This window comes from Peromyscus maniculatus, chromosome 1 (assembly GCF_049852395.1).
Source record: "Peromyscus maniculatus bairdii isolate BWxNUB_F1_BW_parent chromosome 1, HU_Pman_BW_mat_3.1, whole genome shotgun sequence".
In the NCBI taxonomy this organism is placed as follows: Eukaryota; Metazoa; Chordata; class Mammalia; order Rodentia; family Cricetidae; genus Peromyscus; species Peromyscus maniculatus.
The window spans coordinates 158,590,878-158,610,939 of NC_134852.1; the positions used below are offsets into that span (position 1 = coordinate 158,590,878).

The 20,062-nt window shown below is 50.3% G+C and overlaps 2 long non-coding RNA genes across 2 annotated transcripts; one reads left to right on the top strand and one right to left on the bottom strand.

Moving 5' to 3' along the window:
* The first annotated feature begins 1,367 nt into the window (after positions 1–1,367).
* LOC143269927 (uncharacterized) lies at positions 1,368–9,226 on the top strand. The gene is made up of 2 exons (XR_013046729.1): positions 1,368–7,811; positions 7,855–9,226. It is a non-coding gene; the product is annotated as an uncharacterized LOC143269927 (long non-coding RNA).
* Positions 7,978–10,688, bottom strand: LOC107401647 (uncharacterized). The gene is made up of 2 exons (XR_001578517.3): positions 9,731–10,688; positions 7,978–9,558 (listed from the first exon to the last, which is right to left on the bottom strand). It is a non-coding gene; the product is annotated as an uncharacterized LOC107401647 (long non-coding RNA).
* Between the last annotated feature and the right edge of the window lie 9,374 nt (positions 10,689–20,062).

Sequence of the window (20,062 nt, forward strand, 5' to 3'; positions counted from 1 at the left end):
AGTCACCTAATGTTTCTCAGCATTATTGGTGCATTCAAATTGGCTACAGGCCTAGAGTATCTGACAGACCATTTTCAGAAGCAGGATTTCTGAAAGACCATCTTACCCTGTCTTGGCAGAGTACAGTGGTCTCTTTCCTTGTGTCCCGCTTGTCAAGAAAGGACAGCATTGCATTTGTACTGTCAGCCATCAAGGCAAGGGCAGTTCTTTGCCCAGTAGGCCATTTTGTGCCAAAAAAACAAACTTCCAAATGGAAATGTCTTAGAAGCCCAACATTCTCTCGGGATCAATTGGTGCAGCCAGGAGCAATTGTGTCTCATGTCAACAGAATTATTTAAATGCCATATTCTCTAGGTCTATGGAGTGTTTGAAGATTACTTATCTATCTGAAATATATCTATGTATACCTAGAAGACTTAACTAACATGGCTACAAATATGATTATCATAAATGACTAATTATTAATCTATTTTTAATTATCCATTACAATTTTAAATGAGTTACATAAACATAATACCTCAAACAATAGAAATATATATATAGTATAACAAAATTAACTTAAAGTTTATATCAATAAACTAAAATTTATACCAATGTAAAACATTTTAAACATGAACTAAAATCTATACCAATGTAAGACATTTCAAACAAGTTTTCTTTAAAAGCAGGTTCATTAATCTACCCTTTTATCTCATCATCTCCACATTCTTCTATATATCTATATCATTTCCCCTTTTCTTTTTTAGAAAGAGATCACATTTATAATCAACCTGTTTTAAATAAAAATAATGTTTTTTCTCTGTCCCACATCAGAGGGCTCCAGAGCAGGTGTGAAAGCACGGAGCTGCCAGCTGGGAGCCCTCAGCCTCCCTCAGGCCTGGCTCTGACACCCAAACCAGTGATCCAAGGAATAAAAATTCACTGACCGCTGCTTGCGATGACCTGAAAACCCTGGAAATAGCCTGAAGGCATCAGTAGGAAAAGGGTCAAAATTACTGTGCCTACCCGACAAGATTAAATATTACAGAGCGATGAATATAGTACACGTTACACGATTCCATTTAAAAGCAGTAATATTAGATAAATTCATAAAGGGGAGATGTCTTAGGAATGTAAGCCCTGGCAGCTATCATGAGAGAGGGACATCGAGATGACGTGTTGGGCTTTTTTTTTTTTTTTTTTTTTTTTTGGTTTTTCGAGACAGGGTTTCTCTGTGTAGCTTTGCGCCTTTTCCTGGAACTCACTTGGTAGCCCAGGCTGGCCTCGAACTCACAGAGATCCGCCTGCCTCTGCCTCCCGAGTGCTGGGATTAAAGGCGTGCGCCACCACCGCCCGGCTTGTGTTGGGCTTTTTAAGTATTACTTCGAAGTTCATGACTAGTAATTTCTAAAAGCTGCCACAATTGTACTACATAACCCCATGCATTACAACAGTGCCTTCAGAAACATTGCTCCGGGTTTACCCAAATCTAGAAGAGCTGCTCCGATGAAGGAGGAGCCGAGAATGAGCCAGTGTGCTGCGGACACCGAGCTCTAGGCTGGGTGTGTCCAGCTGTCTGTCTCAGGACAGACTAACTTCAGCAACTATACTTTGGCAAAATCACATTTTTTTGTGTCTTGGACCGTGGAGTCCCTATGGTAACTAAGTCACGGCTATTAAATTTCCACAGATGACAAGAATCTAACATACCAGGTAGTCTCCATGGGTCACTGCGCATGTATGACAAGAGCTAAGAAAGCAACTGGCAGAAATGTGAAGTTTCAACATAAAAACGTGACTCTTACACTCAGGTACGCAGGCCTGCTACCATTGGAGGGCAGAACGTGGCAGTCTCTGATGCACAACTGCCGCCCATCCAGACGCTGAGGCATGGGGGTTGCCTGTGAAGATGGCCTCACAGTACAACTGTCAACTCCATAACATAGAGAGGCCCCTTCTGTCAGTGGCAGGACAGCCAGGGTGTATTCACAGGACTCTAAGCAAAACTGTGTCATCTCGAGATGGTGGGCAGGACTATCCTACCATTATACACAAGAAAAGGACGCAGCCTACCTCCCATAAAGACATACGAACTGGAGATCAGCAGGACACCGTGTATGGGTAACAACGGTCACCTCCGGGTTGTGAGAATGCTCAACCTGAGTTCTGTTCGAGTTGCTTCTCTAATGATGCTGTAGAAGAAGCAACCCAATGAATTCTGTACACTGCAGGAAAGAGATGAATTCTATCCAATTAAACATTCCAGAAGATTACAGGCAATTTAATTCTTCTTCAAAGTTACAGATAACCAAATACATGCCTTGAAAAATTCGTTTGGATACGGCTTTTTTAGGTGTGCCGTTGGCCTGTGAGGACCCCGGGGTGCATTGTGACAGGCACAGAGGGAGAAAGCGACTTTACCCACTGCCTCGGTTTTCATATTGATAGAAGAGTCAGACATGTTGGCAAATTATTAAAAAATAAGGAAGCAAATGAAAGAGTCACACGATGAGCCAAAGATTAGGATTAGCCTAGTCTGTGCATTCAAGTTTCAGCAAGGGACAGAGGGTACAAGGAGGTCAGCCTCAGTGCCTTCCGACCAGCTTTTAAACAGTGCAAGTTGTTAAGATGGTTGCTTCATTTGTAAAGACAAAAACTAGAGCCTGGAATCCCCAGTGCTTCAGACACGATTACGAAAGACTGGTACTGGGAAAGCTGGAGCAATAACTTACCACTGCACCTGCAGCAGAAGGAATTCACCGCATGAGAAGGAAGGCCACCTGTGCCCACAGATCCAGCCCAGGCATACGCAGCTGAAGAAAACTGAGAAGCAACTCCAAGTAACTTATCAGTTATGGTCAGACTTCCACGGCTCAAGTCCTTGTACATCACATAGATCTTGGTCTTGATACTTAAGAGGACAATAAGGAGACGAGGTGTGACAGAACCAGTCACAGCCGGCCCTCAGAACTACACAGACCCTGCAGGGTCCTCAGGCCAGAGACAGAGAACGCGGAGAGTGGGACAAGCAATTAAACTCTCCCAGCCTAGCCAGTCATTACAGAAACGGAGATTAAGACAAAGCACTTGAGTTCTGAGGATGTAACTCAGTGGTAAAGAGTACCTGCCCAGGGTTTGTTTTTTGTTTAAAACAACAATATAGACTTTACAATGTTAAATTTGGCAATGATTTCTTAGATATGACACCAAAAGTGCACACAAAGGCAAACACACATTACGAATTTCAAAACTTAAATCTGCGGCTGGGAAGATGGCTGCCTGGGTAGAGGCACTTGCTGCCACGCCTGGTGGACAATTGCGTTCAACCCCTCAGGTCCACAGGGTGGAGGAAAGAATCTACTCCCGCAAGTTGTCCTGACTTTCAGGAGTGCTGGCACAGGCATGTCTAGATGAGCGAATTCATGCACAAAAACAATACGTGTAACTATTACAAAAAAGGAAAACTCAACAGAACAGGACAGAAGGCTACTTTATGGAATGGGGAAATGCCAGCCAAATTGTGTAAGAGTTAATGTTCAGAATACAGACAATTCCTACAGGTCAACAATGGTAATAAATCCACAACCTTTTAAACATGAAAAGGACTTGAATGGGCATTTTCCAAGAAGTCTACATGATCAATACGTACATGGAATGGAAGACCACAATGAAATGTCACCTAACATCCACCAGGATGCTTGGGCTGTACCCTAAATAACTGAAAATGAGTCTCAGGGAGACGTATCCATGCATCATCCCCACCACAGTGAAGTCCTAACAGCAATTGGCCCGAGGGTAGGAGCCACACCAATGTGCTCATCAGCACACCAATACCAAAAAATACACAAAATATCAATTATCTAGCTTGTATGAAAGCAGAGAAAATCACACACCAAGATGAACTGTAAAGACACTTTGTAAGCAAATCAACCAGTCAGGATAAATACTTGGTTGCAGTGGATAAAGCTGCTGATAGTGCAAGCCTCATGACTTGAGGGTGATCCCTGGGAGGAGAGAACCAACTCCTGCCGACTGTCTTTTGACTTCCATACACATGCCCCCACACCAAAATAAATGTAAAAAAAGACAAACACTGTATGAATCTACGTACATGTGGAACTTAGAGCACTCATAGAAACATAAAGCAGGAAAGGGAAGAGAGACCTCACGTTTCAGTTGCTGAGTGGGTAGTTTCAGGTTTTGCAAGGTCTGGAGGTCAGTTGATCAACTCAATCTGCTTAACAGCACTAAACTGTACACTTAGAAATGGCTAAAGCTTCTTCTGAGTGCATCTTACCACAAAGATGTTAAAGTAGCAACCAGTCAAACAGTACATTGAAAGAACCTGCTAATGATAACTATGAGAGCAAATGCTAAACACACAAAAAGAAGTTGGAATCATAAAACCATCCATGCACACTGGCCAGGCACACCACTGGGAGCATGCATACACACCAGCTTCACAGAACTATCCACAGAACAGTAACTCAAAAAAAATCCCTCCTTCTGGACAGCAACTGAGCAACATGAGCCTAAAGTTAAGATTGACGGTCATTTCCTTCTAGAAACTGACTTGGATATCTCAAAGGAACAGCTAAGTATGATAAAGCTTGAGCTACAAGTCAAAGCATCATTTCCTGCAAGGCAAACAATAGCTCAAGGCAGGTGGGTGAGCCAAGCGCCTGCCGCATGAGCCCGGTGGTTTCATTCCTACAGCCAACTCTTGAAAGTCATCCTCTGGCCTCCCCACATTCGTCAATATTTAAATGAGATTGTTGAAATCAGCAGTCATGGAATAGAGCATTCGGTACCACCAAAAAGATGCTCTGGCCCTCAGACAAGGTTTTCACTATGCATCATGGAAAGTAAGTTGCAGGACAGAAGTGAAGCACGGTCCCTTTCTGTGTACGTGCACATACAGCAGACGCCCAGGGAAAGGAAACGAATTTTTTTACAGTAAATCCTCTTCATGCTTGAGAACTCATTAAAAGTACTGAGAGAGGTGTGGGAAGAGTTGAGCGCATCCTGTCCAAGGGCGGGTCCAGGGTTCCGCTAGTTCTCGTCTCCTTGACAACCCGTTTGCATCCATCCTTGGAGATGAATACACAAATATCAACCTGTTGGAAGCACCCACATTTCTCTTCAGTACCAGCAGTTAAGACATGGCTACCACCCAGGGTTAATGCTTCTGCAGCCCTTGGCAATGCCGACAGGTTGGCCCACATTAGAGGTCCTTTTGGTCTCTTAACATCCTAAGACAAACCAGGTGTCAGAGTTGAAGTGCGCCACCACTGCCAGGCGCACTCCAACTCTGTTGATCTTTTCAAATAAATAAAAAACAAAACCACCTTTGCTCTCTGTTCCGATGCTTTTCATCCACGCAGGACCAGCATCAGCAACACAGCTCAACCGCTGCCTCCGGGGTTCAAAGAATGAGCCCGTACCCGTTGAGGTGATATGGCCATCAATAACTCAGAACCCCAGGGCAGAGACCAGTCCTTGCAGGACATTGTGGCTCACATCTCACCTCCAACACTTGGGAGGCTGAGGGAGGACTGCTGTGAGTCCCATACCAACCTGGGCTGTCTCAAAACAAGTAACAAAACCCAGACCAACAGCCCTCGAAATCTGCACACAGGACTGCTCGGCCTCCGGTTTTCCTGTCTCTACACCACTTTTAACATGGCTTGGGACAAACTCCTTACCAGTCTGCCACAGAACACAGAAAACCTTTTAATAGTATAAAAACCAAGGGTCTGGAAAGGAATGGAGGTGCAGAAACCAGGTAAGAAGCCAGAAAAGGCTAGGATAAACCAGACTAGAAAAGGCCGGTAGATGGGGCGTGGTGGTGCACACCTCTAATCCCAGCACTTGGGAGGTAGCTGCCAGTGGATCTGAGTTCTAAGCCAGTCTAGGCTACATAGTAAGACCTTGTCTCTGAATACGAAAACTAGTAAAAAGGAAGTGTGGGTAGAGAAGCTGCTCTCATCTGCAGCACCTACTCTAGGTAGTCTCCCAAGTCCAGACACAAAGCTCCTGAGACACCCCCATTCTGGCTTCTCAGTACAAAGGGAGAGGTCACTGAAGGGCTGGCACAGCAGAGCCCCACTGCCCCCACCGCTCGCAAGGAAGACGGAAGACCACCACTGCTCACCCTTTGCTTGGTCCCTACCCCACCCCAGTTCAAGACTCATCCTTCCCAAGACAACAGTTCACCGCAGAGTCACAGGCTGCCCTCGGCTTATAGCTAGCAGGCTCCAGTCCTACAAGGCTGGTAATGTTCTAGTCTAAGCTCAAAATCTGCCTAAGCAGCAACATTTCCCAGTTGTAATGAGACACTAACGCCCAATTATTCATGTACAGGTTGGCTCCCATGACGAATCCTACCCAAGACTAAAAATGTGTTCACAGGCATGATACAGTAACTTTAGTCATGTACCAAAAGATAAATGAAGCCCAACTCCTTAGGCAGATGAGAATTACAAGTTCACACCCAATTCTCAAGCCCGCACCAGCTTCCAAAAGAGTGGAGATATAAAAACTCATACCTTGTTAAGGCTGTTTTCCTCAAAACAAAAAACCATACCGTTTGAAATACAAACCGGGAATGTTCTGGATTACTAAATTCCAAGTACTTCCTTACCTGGACACTCAACATCTTTCTCCCATGTGACTCAGCATCACATCTGCAACCATTACCAGCTGCCAGCAGTGAGCAGCCGTCTCTCCCTGCTAGTTCACAGCTGCTCAGACTAGTTAGTTCTACCAGGGTGGAGGTCACCTATTCTAACTGCTTCAGTGACAGCTGGGGCAGGGAGTCTGGGCCTGACTGTGGTATGAAGTGACAGAGTCGAGAATGTAACACCATACAACAATTCTGAGGAGTTTCGATCTCAAACCTTTATTTGCTGTAAAGGAGAAAATGGTTAGAGGCTGTGCACACTTCAGTACAAACAAGTGGGGGCTGTGACCCGCTGGTCCAGCTCTCTCAGCAATTCCCCATCCCAACATGACCAACACTCCGCTGTTCCAATGACAGTGACCATTCCCAGTCACACCACCATTTTAAATTAGACCACACACATAAACAACATAAAACAGACAAAATCACCAACCCGGAAGACAAAGTCCCCGAGGTAACAGTCCTGGGGACTTGATTTTAAGGGAAAGACAACACAACACGAAGAGCCATTGACTGCAACTTCAGCACTTCAGACACCCAGGGTTTCCAGAGTTCATTTTTACAGAGCATCGTCTTAGTAAGATGTCCTAAGATGTCCCAAGATGTCCCCGGCAGCCCCGTTTGACTTTATTTCCCAAACTCATTTGACAATTACAGCGTCCCCTCTGCTCCGGGATGGTTTGAAAGCACCATTCAAGCTAAAAATCACAATGTATTCACAGCAACCTTAGGAGGGTACATACAAACAAGGATCAAGTTTTCACCAAACGTCACAGTAATGTCATAGCAAGTGCAAGGCCTTGTCCCCTGTCACAATGACTCATCCGTTAGTCAAGTAAGCACCCCCTGTCGTCTCCTGGTCAATCCCACAAAGACATTATGTGTTTCATAAGGCATGACTCGCATATTAAATTCCTGTAGGTGTTGTAAGGCATGACTCGCATATTAAATTCCTGTAGGAGATGTATAAGGCATGACTCGCATACTAAATTCCTGTAGGTGTTATATAAGGCATGACTTGCAAATTCGATTCCTTTAGATGTAAGAGCATTAGCATTCAGCCACACAGTATCTGATAGGGTTTGAACTGTAAACCCAGCGGTCTGTCAACCTCAACTGCGAAGGCCAGTGCTGTAAGACCCACATGTAGGCATTTACAAACCCTTCCCCAGTGCTGTAAGACCCACATGGAGGCATTTACAAACCCTTCCCCAGCACCTCTCCACCCCACCCCCACGGCCTGGCACGTGCTTGGGCATTCTTGACTTGAGTTTGACACCATCTTTCAAGCAACTAAAAGAAAGTTCAGACACAACTTCAGTATTGCTCATTTAACAGCAAAGCAAAACAATTTTGCTTTTCCCCCAGTCTTAGGATTTTGATATGTTCCAAGCAACTGTTACGGCACCTCATGAGGATTTACCATCAACTTTTACATTTTCTTTACGAGGTATTTAGTTCGCAAATTGTTATTCCCATCAATCCACATCCCTTGCCGGCACCCCCAATCCCTCAACCTCTGGCCAAGACCCCAATGCCAAGCTGAGCCCTGCTCTCTCTCTGGCAATCCCACCTCCGGTGCTAAAGTATTCTGAAGCCCGACCCAGCAGAACTCCAGTTAAGATGGACGGCGAAGTTTTAGATGACACCTGTGATCCCAGCAGGGATGAGAGCAGAGGCCAGCCTGGTACACACAGCCAGCCCCCAAGTCGGAATCCCTCAGTGGGGTAACACCTGCCTACCACCCAGTACCAAAACCAAAGCCACAGAACAAGATTCCCAGGGACCACCATTCCCTTCTACGTACCAGATGCTATCCCAATGCCCAAATTAGATATGCCATCTACAAATCCCCAAAAACCTTGCGGCCAGCTTGTACCCTCCCGTACTTTTAAGAATGCAACACCCCACCCATGCAGCAATTGGCTTCATCTAATACTCTTCCACTTCAGTCATTTAAAATTGAACAGCGTTCCCCAACACCCCAAAGTTTCATCACACTTAGGAATGCCTCTGACCAATGCAGAGGCAGGCAGGCTGCAGAAGCAGGAAGGTATCCAGGTCACTGGGCTCCTCTGCAAACACCATCTACAGGGCACCATGCTGAGTGTTCTACACCTTACGCAATCTTCTCGAAGCCAAGTTTGTAGCACAGAACTAAAGACTGGAGGGCTTGATTTAGAAGATGCAGCAGCTGAATGAATGCCTCTACCTCCGGGAAGGGGGGTGCTGGCTGGCATTCATGCCTCCGGAGAATGGTGCTCCCAGAACAAGACATTCATCCGGAACATTCACAGCCGACAGCCACTCCGGCAGGAAGCGTCTGCCCGTCCCCACCCCCAGAAGCTGGTCTGAACCACTTAAAACGACGGCTTTCTGAACACAGGGCTTCCTGAGTAAGGCCCGGACACATGGCAGTGCAGAACTTCCTAAGCCTCTGGAATTCACTGGGTAGGCATCAACTTAGGTCGCTGTCTCCTCCAGGGTCTGCCCTCCTGCACTGCTAGGACTCACTGGCAGGGGGTCCATTTCTCCTGGTGCCATCTGCTTGCCATGATGAACACTACAGTAATAAACCACGTCGTCCATGAGGCATTTGGGTGACTGGAGCCATGGCTGTGAGCCCACCCGAGGGTCCACATTCAAGCCCCACCCCCTGCAAATCAACACCAACCCTCCCCACCCAGTCAGGGTGTCCTCCACTTTTACCAGAAATACCAAGATACCGAGTCCAGGACTCCAACACCAACTCTCTACCTTACCCAGGCTTACCAGATGACCCAGAGGCAAGGTTTTAAGTGAACCCATAACCTCAGAGTTAGAGGGAAGAGAGGGGGAAGAGAGATCACAGAAGAGGGAACCACGGAACCTAGGAAAGTCCAGAGGGGTACTGCCACCTGAAAAATAAAGCTGTGATCAATGTGGCCCCAAGACGCGCGCCTTCAATCTCGGCGGCCCCCCGCCAAGCAGGCCTGTCAGGTGAAGATAACTCCTTGCCTCTACAACCACTCCTTGGTCACCCCTCACACCCAGGACCGGGTGCCGTCAGGCCAAGCCCAAATTACATACCACCCGGGGCCAGAGGTGTCCGCCCCGTGAAACTCAGTCCTTTCCATAAGACCAGGCCTCATCCCCGGGCGGGTTCACAACCCCTATCTGGAAAAAAAGGGTCTGCTGGTATTGTCAAGTTCAAAGTTGATCCCCACTGCCCACCTAGCCCTGGGCCTCTGCCTGTCCTTCATGACATCCAGGGCCTCAAGGGCCCGGGTCTACCTGATTCACCACCTGCTCTGCCACTCAAGCTAGAACCCTGGGCCCACGAGGGCCCGTGGGACCTGTACCCTCCTGGAGGTCAAGTGTCCCCACTGCTACAGACCGCAGAGGCCAGCCCGGCCTTGAAGGCGGCTGCCCCTGTGTGGGCTGCTGAAGGCGCTTTGGAAGCTGCCATCCCCTGGATCACCGTGCCCACACCTAGTCTCTCTTTCGGTTAACCGCCCTTCTCCCTCCCCCATGCCAGCGGCTGCCTCTGCCAGCTCTCCGAGCCCTGAACTAGCCACTTCCTCCCCACCACTGAGACCAGAGGGCAGCCCTCCTTGCCACTAACTCCTGCTGGAGGTGGGGAGGGCACAACTTTGGCTTTTATAGCCCTGGGTCGCGTCACCCAGCCATTGCTCAACGGGGCGATTCCTCCACGGACACTTCAAAAAAAAAGTTCCTCCCCGACTTGGCCAAAGGAGCCCACGAGGGGCGTGGACGGCTCCCATCGACGGCCACTCCCTCTGGTTGCCCCGCGGTCCTTTTCTGCCCCTCGGCAGGGCGTCCCGGGATGGAGGGCACATCGGACGGCTTCCAGAGGGTCGTGGGGTGGGGGGTGGGGGGGTGGCGGGGGCCACACCGACTGGCAGGGCGGAAGTTAAAGGACAGGTCACCTTGGGTCACCACGCCCCGCAGAGGCCCGAAAGAAGGGCCGGCAGAAAGAGTGTCTGGAAAATTCCACCGGGTGGCGGAGGGATCTCTGCGGCGGCGGGGGTGGGGCGGCCGGGCCGCGCGTGACTCCGCGGGCGGTGCCCCTGCTGGGCGGTGACGTCAGCGCGGGCGCCCGCAGGGCGGGGGTGGGGAAGAGCTGGCCCCGCAGTTAGGGGAGGGCGCTGCGTTTGCATCGGTTCGTGTATGGGGGGGGGCGGCGAAGGGGCTTGCGAGCTGCGGGAAAGCAAGGTTTTTGTACGAAACACACACAGAGTGAGGGTGCGTGTGTAAAAGTGGATGATTGCAGGGCAGTTTGTACAAATAAGTGATTTTCCAAGGTATCTTCCTTGGGGGTGTGGGAGAGTGAGAAAATGATCTTTTTTTTAAAGCTGCGTTTCTCTGCGACAGTTTATGGCCTGTGGTGGGGTCCAGGGAGTGGGTTTGAAGACCTCTGGGGTGCAGGCTGGTTGTCCACTTGGGGTGGGGCCCAGCCCAGGTTCAGAAGCCGACCTTTCCCAAAGCCGAGCAAGGAGAGACGGGGGTGGGGGTGGGGTGGGGGGGTGAGGGGTGGGTTAGTGAGGTTTTGAAAAGGGGACTTGTCACCGCCCCTGCCAACGAGGGGCCCCCGGAGAGCCTGAGACATCTCGGCTCTGGTGCCGCCTGCCCCCCCCCAAACCCCCCAAACTGGAAGGACAGTTGAAGGAAAGGACTTAGAAAGGCAGCTGGCGGACTAACTGCCGGAAGTCTCCCAGGCTCGCCACCCACACTGCAAACAAACCCACCCTGTGACAACAGACTCCCTTGACAACCAGGAGGGGAAAACCAGGGGGGAGGACGTTCTGCCTCTGGCAGATGGAATCTGCAGGCGTGGCCGGGCCCAGACTGCACCCTGTTCCCGGAAAACTGGTGACTCTCATGTGACCAGCAGTACAGAGGGTGATTATGTGGCAAGCGCTGGCCTGTTCCGTGGTGCATGCTTAACCTGGTTCTTATGCCACGCACATTCCCCCCCAGGACTGGCCTATCGGTCTTTTACTGGTTTGTTTTCCTGTTTTGTGTTTTTTGTTTCTTAATTCCAGACATTGTTGTTCATACTGCCCTGGAAATCACGGTAATCCTCCTGCCTCAACCTCCCAGTGCTGGGACTACAGGCATTTACCACTCTGTCTGCCTTTGTCCCCTCTGCTTCATCCTGGCAACATTTCCAGGCGTGGGTGTGGGGGTGGTGACCGCCGTAGAGAACAGGGAGTTGCCTGTCAAAATGTTCTAGAAAGCCGGAGAGGCTTCCCTGCGGCTTTGCATGCCCAGGCTGTGGAGTCAGCCCTTTCTTTCCGTTTTTGAGGTGCTTAGGCATTGTTCAACCACCTCCGGAGCCCATGGTGTTCTCTTCTGGTCTCAGAAGGCCCCTCCCACACCATTCCTTGTCCCAGGAACAGCCTTTAAGACTTACTTTTGGAATGACTAGGCTAGGGCTAATATGTGCCACACAAAACTAGGGTTATATAAAGCCTGTTGTTGGTCACCAATAAATAGGGTACTTGTGTGCCTCACACCTGCAGCTGCTCAGTGACTCTCCCCAGCCCCCAAGGGCAATATGGCAGGTTGAGAGGTTCCTGATCTTCCAGGACAGTTTTCCTTGAGAAGAGAATGTATTTAAGGGGAGAGGTTTGGAGACCTTGGGGGCCAGGGCTGTGACCATCCTTTCTTGGTGGACAGACGGCCTGGGTTCTGCTTGCTTCCTCTTCAGAGATGACCTTCACCGTGCTGAAGGACAAGGGCAGGGCAGCAACGCCCAGCCCAGCCCGTCTCCCCAGATCAAAACAAGCTGTCCTGGAGACTGTTGTAAACAGGGCTTTGGGTGGGGCTGCGTGGTGTCCGCCCTGTTTCTACCGGAGCCTTACCATGGGCCTTCCCAGCAGCTATGGGGTTCTGGGTTAGAGGGGGGGGGGAAGGGGTCCTTTTTGTGACATCTGATACCAGGTGGGGGCCACTCTCCAGGCCCTTCCTCAAGGACATGGCAGTCCCCATTGGCCTGGCCATCTTCTTTGGAAGTCAGCTCAACCTTGTTGATTCCAAACACAGGCACAACTCAGGGAAGGACCTCAGGATTTCCTACAAAAATTCTTGGACTAATGGGAAAGAGGAGATGCTGCTCCAGGCTTGCCCTTTTGGCAAGCCCATGCCAGCCAGTATTGCTGTTACCGCTAGAGATATTCTGGAACTCTAGCTACCCGCCCCCTCCATGGATACAGTTCCTGGTCTGTGGCCTCTTGGGTTCCCTTGGGCTTTTCCTGGTGCCAGAGACCACCTTAGCCTGGGCTTGTTCACACTGAGCCCTGAAACGTGGATCAGGAAACTGCGCAGTCACTGTGTGCTGGCAGGAAGCCTGCCTCTCCCAATCTGCTGGCCTTGCGTCAGCCAGAGCCCTGCCCAAGCCTGCTAGGCGCTTCCTGTGTGTGTAGGGGGAGGAATGAGGGGGGGGGAGGGGAGGGGCCGCCCCGCCCCACCTTGCTTTCCCGTCTCTTCCAGAGGCATACTGTTTTTATGGAAACAGGTCTTACCCGGTGGCTCAGTCACCTTTTCCCTCCACACCTGTAGGCCAGGGCCACAAAGTCACCACCCTCGGCCCTAGCTACAAATCTGTCCCCCGAACTTCATCTGTGGGGAGTGGGGTTTCTGGGCCCACAGGAGCTCTGGCAGGAGGTAGGCCCCCATGTGGGTGACTTCACAGTTTAGGTTTTCTAAAGGTCACTCTGAATCCTGTGAGGCTCTTGGTAAATATTTGTGGACTGACTTACAAGGACCTCAGGTCAGTGCCACCCCATGATGTGGTGGCAGGCCCTGGTCCTGAGCACCCAAGGCTCAAGGACTGGGGTGGCCAGGGAGAAGGCACTCTGAGAACTCAATGTAAGCAGAAGGGACTTGAGGAGAGGCCACTGGAGGTGGAGGGCTTGGGTTCTGTTGTCCGGGTTTGCAAGGCCCAGGAGACCTGCCTGCTTCGTTCCTGTTCTCCTGGCCCTCTCAGGTCTAAAGGCAGGAAGGAGGGAAGGGGTTCTCGGACAGCAGGAGACTGCTCAGGTGTGGCACCCTGCCTTTCTTGGGCATGTGGGGTCTGTGGGCTCCTCATCTCAGAAGCCCTTTGCCAGGCTCCGAGGGTTGGCAGCCCTCAGCTAGGCCTCCTGCCGTGACTTGCAGAATGTAACCGGATGATGTCAGCCCCAGGCACTCAACTCTTGGGACTGTGTTCCTGGCAGGCCCCACAAACGTTCCCACATTCCGGAGCACTTAGCCTGACCTTGCCCTGGGTTCTTGAGCTCCAGGCCCCCTGGTACGCCCCTTCCTGAATCTTCTCCATGCTCACCTTTCTGTCACCGTGTCCTCCAGATGGAATTGTGGGGCTCAGCCCACAGGCTTTTTACTCTGGGTCCCCAGTAAACCCCCATGACCCCTCTGGTGCTTACCTACTGACAAGGCCTGGCTTTCCTAGGTTCCTCAGCTTGCCCTGTGTGCCCTATCCCAGCCTCCTCCCCAGTCCACACACCGCTAATCCTGGCAGCGGGTTCCTCTGGGGCCCTCTGCTGACACCCTGTCATATCTCCCGGCACCCTCCAAAAAGCCCTTCCTCTTCTCCAGGACCAGCTGTGTGCACACAGGGCACCCTTAAACGGACATGTCGTCAGCCCAGGACGTGCTTGCCACTCTAGGGACCACACACCCGGGCACATTAGACTGTCCTTGAGCCTTCTACAACCCGCTGTGGTCTGAATGTCATCCATGAACAATCAGAGCCAGGGCTTCTGCCAGTGCCCAGCAGGCCGAGTGAAATCCCCTGCTGACCCCGACGTCCTATAGGAGGCCTGTCTTCAAGGCTGAGGGTGTCAGTGGCCCGCACTGACACCACCACCCAAATGCCGGTGGCAGGAGACAGAGAAGTCCTAGAGAGGAGGTGGAACTATTGTAAATCCTATTTGTGTAAAACAATTTAAATCTGGGATCAAGGGAGTTCCTCAGTAGTAGAGTGCCTACCAGGATTCACAAGGCCATAGGTTTGATCCCTGGCGTTATTAGAAATGAAATAGCTGGAGGGTTCAGTAGGTGGGGCGTGGAGAGGCCTGACTTACAGAGGGCTGACAGCTGGGAAACCGGAAGGCGTGGGGTGGGTGGGCTTGAGACAGCCGCTCCTGTGGGAACCGGGTGGAACACAGCGGGGGGTGGGGTGGGGTGGGGGGTGGGTTATGCCCATGGTCTGCCCACCTCTGGAGTTCCCCAGACAGTCCTGTTGGCTTTGAATATTTTGACAGAGTTGTTATTTTACAGAAAAACAGGTTCCAAAGCAGAATCCATTTCAAGGTCCTGGATCCTGGGGTTCTTGGATACCTGGGTTCTAGAACCCAGAGGCAGGAGGAAGGTCCTGGCCATCAAGAGTCAGAGAGTGTGCTCCAGTAGGTGTTCTGTACCGGGAGGCACACCTCTGCTTCCTGAGGCTTGGACAGGCCTAGGCCAGAAATGCTGGCTCACGCGGCCTGAGGCCCAGCGGAAAGAAAGGGAGGACTCGGCTGCCCCCTGCTGGTCACAGCTGAGCCGGCTGCTTCTCTCAGGGCACAAGAAAGAGGGTTCATCCATCCCTTGGCACTGGACTTGCCGCTGAAAACTGAACCTGTGAGACCCGGCTCAGCCCTGTATCTCAGCTCTGGATGCAGCTGGGTAACCCATCTGTGTTCTCTGAAATGTGGGGTGGGACAGGGTGGAAGTATCAGGGACGCGGATGGGCAGTGAGAATCTGTCCTGAAATCTACTCTTCTTGGGTCCAGGCTGCCCGTGTCTGCCAGGCTCCAGGCCAAAGCCAGGCCTCCTTCGTGAGCTCTCTGTTCCATTTACCTTGAAGCTGAGCTCGGGGGTGGGGTGGGGAGGGCAGATGTCCTCCCGGAAGTTGCGTTGGTCACCGATCCTTTTCTGGTACCACTTCCTGTGTGTCCCATGTTGGATGCCGCTACCTCGTTTGTCAACAATTCTTGTGTGTTCCTGGTGATCTGTGCCCCACCTCTACCCACTTCCCCTAAAAGTTAACTGATACACACCCCCTCTAGACAGCTTGGTTGTAGACTGACTTTTCTTCAAGGTGCTGGGGTCACCTCTGCTCTCCTCTTCCCAGCATTTTTTTTTTTTTTGCTTTTTGAGACAGGCTTTCACTGCGTAGCTCTGGCTGTCCTGGAGCTCTGTAGACAAAGCTGGCCTCGAACTCCCAAGTGCTGGGCTTGAAGACATCTGCCACCAGGCCCAGTGAGCTGCACCCTCCTTGAAAAGTATTTAGAAGCCTGAAGCCAGGCATGGTAGCATATGCCTATCATCCCAGGAGGCTAACAGAACCAAGAGTTCAAGGCCAAGCCGAGTGGTGGTACCTTTAATCCCATTTTTTTTAAAAAAAAAGATCAAGGTCAGTCTGGGCAACTTATTGAGACCCTGTCTCAAAAATAAAAAAGGGCTGGGGCTGAAGAGATGGCTTAGCATAAAGAGCACTGGCTGCTCTTGCAGAGGCTTCTGGCTCAGATCTCAGAACCCACATGGCCGCTCACAACCATTTGTAACTAGAGTCGCAGGGATCCAGTGCCCAATTCTTGGGCACTCCGCATGCACCGTAAATACACGCAGGCAGAGCACCCGTACAGGTAAAATAATCTGAAATAAGGGTGAGTTTCCAGCTCAGTGGTAGGCACTTGCCTAGCTTAGTCACTTCCCCTTCGATGGGCCGCCATGCCTGACAGAGGCAACCAAGAGTTTATTCTTTTTTTTTTTTTAAATATTTATTATGTATACAGTGTTCTGCCTGCATGTACATCTGCATGCCAGAAGAGGGCGCCAGATCTCATTACAGATGGTTGTGAGCCACCATGTGGTTGCTGGGAATTGAACTCAGGACCTCTGGAAGAGCAGTCGCTCTTAACCACTGAGCCATCTCTCCAGCACCCGAGAGTTTATTCTGGTTGGGTTTGAAGGTGCAGTCCACTGTGGTAAACATGGGGGCAGGAAGGAGACAGTTGGTCATACTTGTGTCCAAAGTCATAAATTAGAGATGAACCAGGCTTAGCTTGCTTTCTCTCTCTGTTTTTCGAGACAAGGTTTATTTGTGTAGCCTTGGCTGTCCTGGAACTCACTCTGTAGACCAGGCTGGCCTCAAACTCAGAGATCCACCTGCCTCTGCTTCCAGAGTGCTGGGATTAACGGTGTGCGCAGCACCCCGCCAACCCCCCCCCCCCCCCCCCCCGAACTGCTTTCTCTTTCTTATCAGACAACACCTGCTAGGTAGCAGTGTGTGAGGCGGTGGCCAGGGTCTGAAAACTCCTGAGGGAACTGGCCACACTGGAATCATTCCCCATGCAGGGTCCTCCCCAAGTCCTCCTTGGCTAACTCAAGGATGCCTGGAATTGACCTGGGCTCCAGACCCTCAAGCTAAGCCACCTTTAGCATTCAGCCTCTCATTTGTGTTCTATCTCCATTGCTCTGTCAAGGCAGAGCCGGTACAGGACAGGGTGGGGTACAACGCTCTCAACCCCGTTGTCAAGTAGTTGGGCGAAGAGAGCTTCGAGGTCTTGTGTGGTGCCTGTGGGCATGGGAGACATATTTTGCATTTATACCATGCAACAAGAGACCTGGATTAGGTCCTTAGGCAGACACTGAACTGGGCTGGAGTCACGCTCTGCCAAGGTTTTCAGATGACCATGGGCCAGAAACTCCACATGGCCAGATCCCTCTCACCTGGTCACTGGCCCCTTTGCAAGGCAGCCAGTCCAGCCAGCCCAGTGCAGGGAGTGTGACAGAGCCTGGTCAGAGACAGAGTGAACTGTTACTGGGTATGGCGGCATACACTTCTAACCCCTGCACAGGGAGGTAGATACTGGCTGATCAGAGTTTGAGGGTAGCCTGATCTGCATAGTGATTCCAGGCCAGCCAGGACTACATAGTAAGACCCTGTGTTATGAAATAATCCTTTTGTACACTGTGAAGATGTATCACTCTGGTTGGTTTAATAAAAAGCTGAATGGCCAATAGTGAGGCAGGATTTTCAGGCACACAGGATGCAGGGAAGAAGGGCGGAGTTACAAGGAGACATGGAGGAAGCATGACAGGTAGGTGAGGTAGCAAGCCATGAGCCAAGTGGCAGCACGAAAATTAATAGAAATGGGTTAAGTTATAAAAACTACTGAGCTGGGCGAGCTGCGGTGGCGCACGCCTTTAATCCCAGCACTCCGAATGCACAGGCAGGTGGAACTCTGTGAGTTCGAGGCCAGCCTGGTCTACAAAGGGAGATCCAGGACAGGCACCAAAACTACACAGAGAAACCCTGTCTTAAAAAGCCCAAAACCAAACAAAACCAAAAACAAACAAACAAACAAACAACCCAAAAATAAAAAAACAAAAACCCCAGCTAGTAAGCCTGAGCTATGGGTGGGGCTTTCATAATTAATATGAAGTCTCTGTGTGGTTATTTGGGAGCTGTCTGTAGGACAGAGACTTGCCACAATACTGTCTCAAAACAAAGGGAAGGGGACTTTGTAGACTATCCAGGCAGTATAGAGGATGGAAGAGACAGGGTGGGCACAGTGATGCCCTCCAAGAAAAGAAGTCTCTGAATCCTGGAGCCTCTAGTTCTTCCAGGTTACCTGGCTCTAGTATTGTCAACCTGATAAACCTCTGAGCATGTTTGTGAACGAGGCAGTTTCTAGATCTGCCTAGGTGAGGTGGGTGGGCAGCATCATCCATACTGGGGTTCCAGAGTGAATAAAAGGAGAAAACAAGCTGAGCACTAACTAGTGTGCATCTGCTTCCTGACTGGGTGTGACGGACCACTGCTCCAGCTTCTGCTGCCCAGTTCCCTCCATGACCGGCTGGACCCTGAAACTGTGAGCCGAACAAACCCTTCCTTCCTTAACTGCGTGGTCAGGTATTTGGTCCCAGCAACAAGACAAGGAACCAATCAAATGGCCAAAGGCAACTGAAGCTATCCAGCTGCTGACCACAGGGACAGCGCCCTGTCCCAGCATCGTCACAAGGCCCCCAATCACAGAAAGATTGGCAAGTGGAAGGTCAGAGTATGTGAAGTGATGTAAGGACTGTCTGTCAGCACTAAATCTAAGAATGACGGGGCCAAGAGCAAAGGCATGTAGTGTCTCAGACACTGAAGTTAACTAACAGTGTCCAAGAGCCTCAGGAAGACGTGTTCCCTGCCCACACCTTCAGTTAGCTCATCAAGACTCTGCTTTCCAACCTGCACAATTAGGAGGTACTGAAAGGCTGGGCTGAGCCACTGTGGTAATGGTGATGTCACAGTGGCAACAGGAAATTGACTCTGGTGGCAGGGAACTGTTGTGGAATATTAGTTTAAGATGTTACACTCATTTATGCTGTGGAACATTTGTTTATGCTGCAAAGATGTGTTGCATTCTTTTATGTTGCATTTGTTTAGCTGCATTCTGTGAAGCTGTGTTACTTTGCCTGCCTAAAACACCTGATGGTCTAATAAAGAGCTGATCAGCCAATAGTGTGGCAGGATAAAGGATAGGCAGGGCTGCCAGGCAGAGTATAAATAGGAATGAGAAGAGGAGAGGAGGATGCCAGGGGTCAGCCACCCAGCCACCCAGCCAGCCTTGGAGTAAGAAGGAAAAAAAGGCCAGGCAGTGGTGGCGCACGCCTTTAATCCCAGCACTCGGGAGGCAGAGCCAGGCAGATCTCTGTGAGTTTGAGGCCAGCCTGGTCTACAGAGCGAGATCCAGGAAAGGCGCAAAGCTACACAGAGAAACCCTGTCTCGAAAAACAACAACAACAACAACAAACAAACAAACAAACAAAAAAAAAAAAAAAAAAAGAAGGAAGAAAGATATAGAAAACATAAAGGTAAAAAGCCCAGAAGCAAAATGTAGTTAAAGAGAAACAGGATAATTTAAGTTAGAAAAGCTGACTAGTAACAATCCAAGCTAGGGCCAGGCATTCATAAGTAAGAATAAGTCTCCATGTATTTATTTGGGAGCCCAAAGAGTGAAAATAAAAAATGAACCCAGGAAATAGTGTGTCTGGGTAGGAGGAAGGGGGTACCAGGCACCCTGCCATGCTGGTCCAGGTCACTAGTGTGGCCCTGCCCCTCCTCCCCCCCCAGGTCCCCAGATGCAGAGGTCTAAGGTGCTAAGAAAGTATTGCTGAGCTGGGCGGTGGTGGCGCATGCCTTTAATCCCAGCACTCGGGAGGCAGAGGAAGGTGGATCTCTGTGAGTTCGAGGCCAGCCTGGGCTACCAAGTGAGTTCCGGGAAAGGCGCAAAGCTACACAGAGAAACCCTGTCTTGAAAAACCAAAAAAAAAAAAAAAAAAAAAAAAAAAAAAAGAGAAAGTATTGCTAATAGCTCCCTGCACATGGAGCAGATACTGAAGCACCCAGAATCTTTGAGG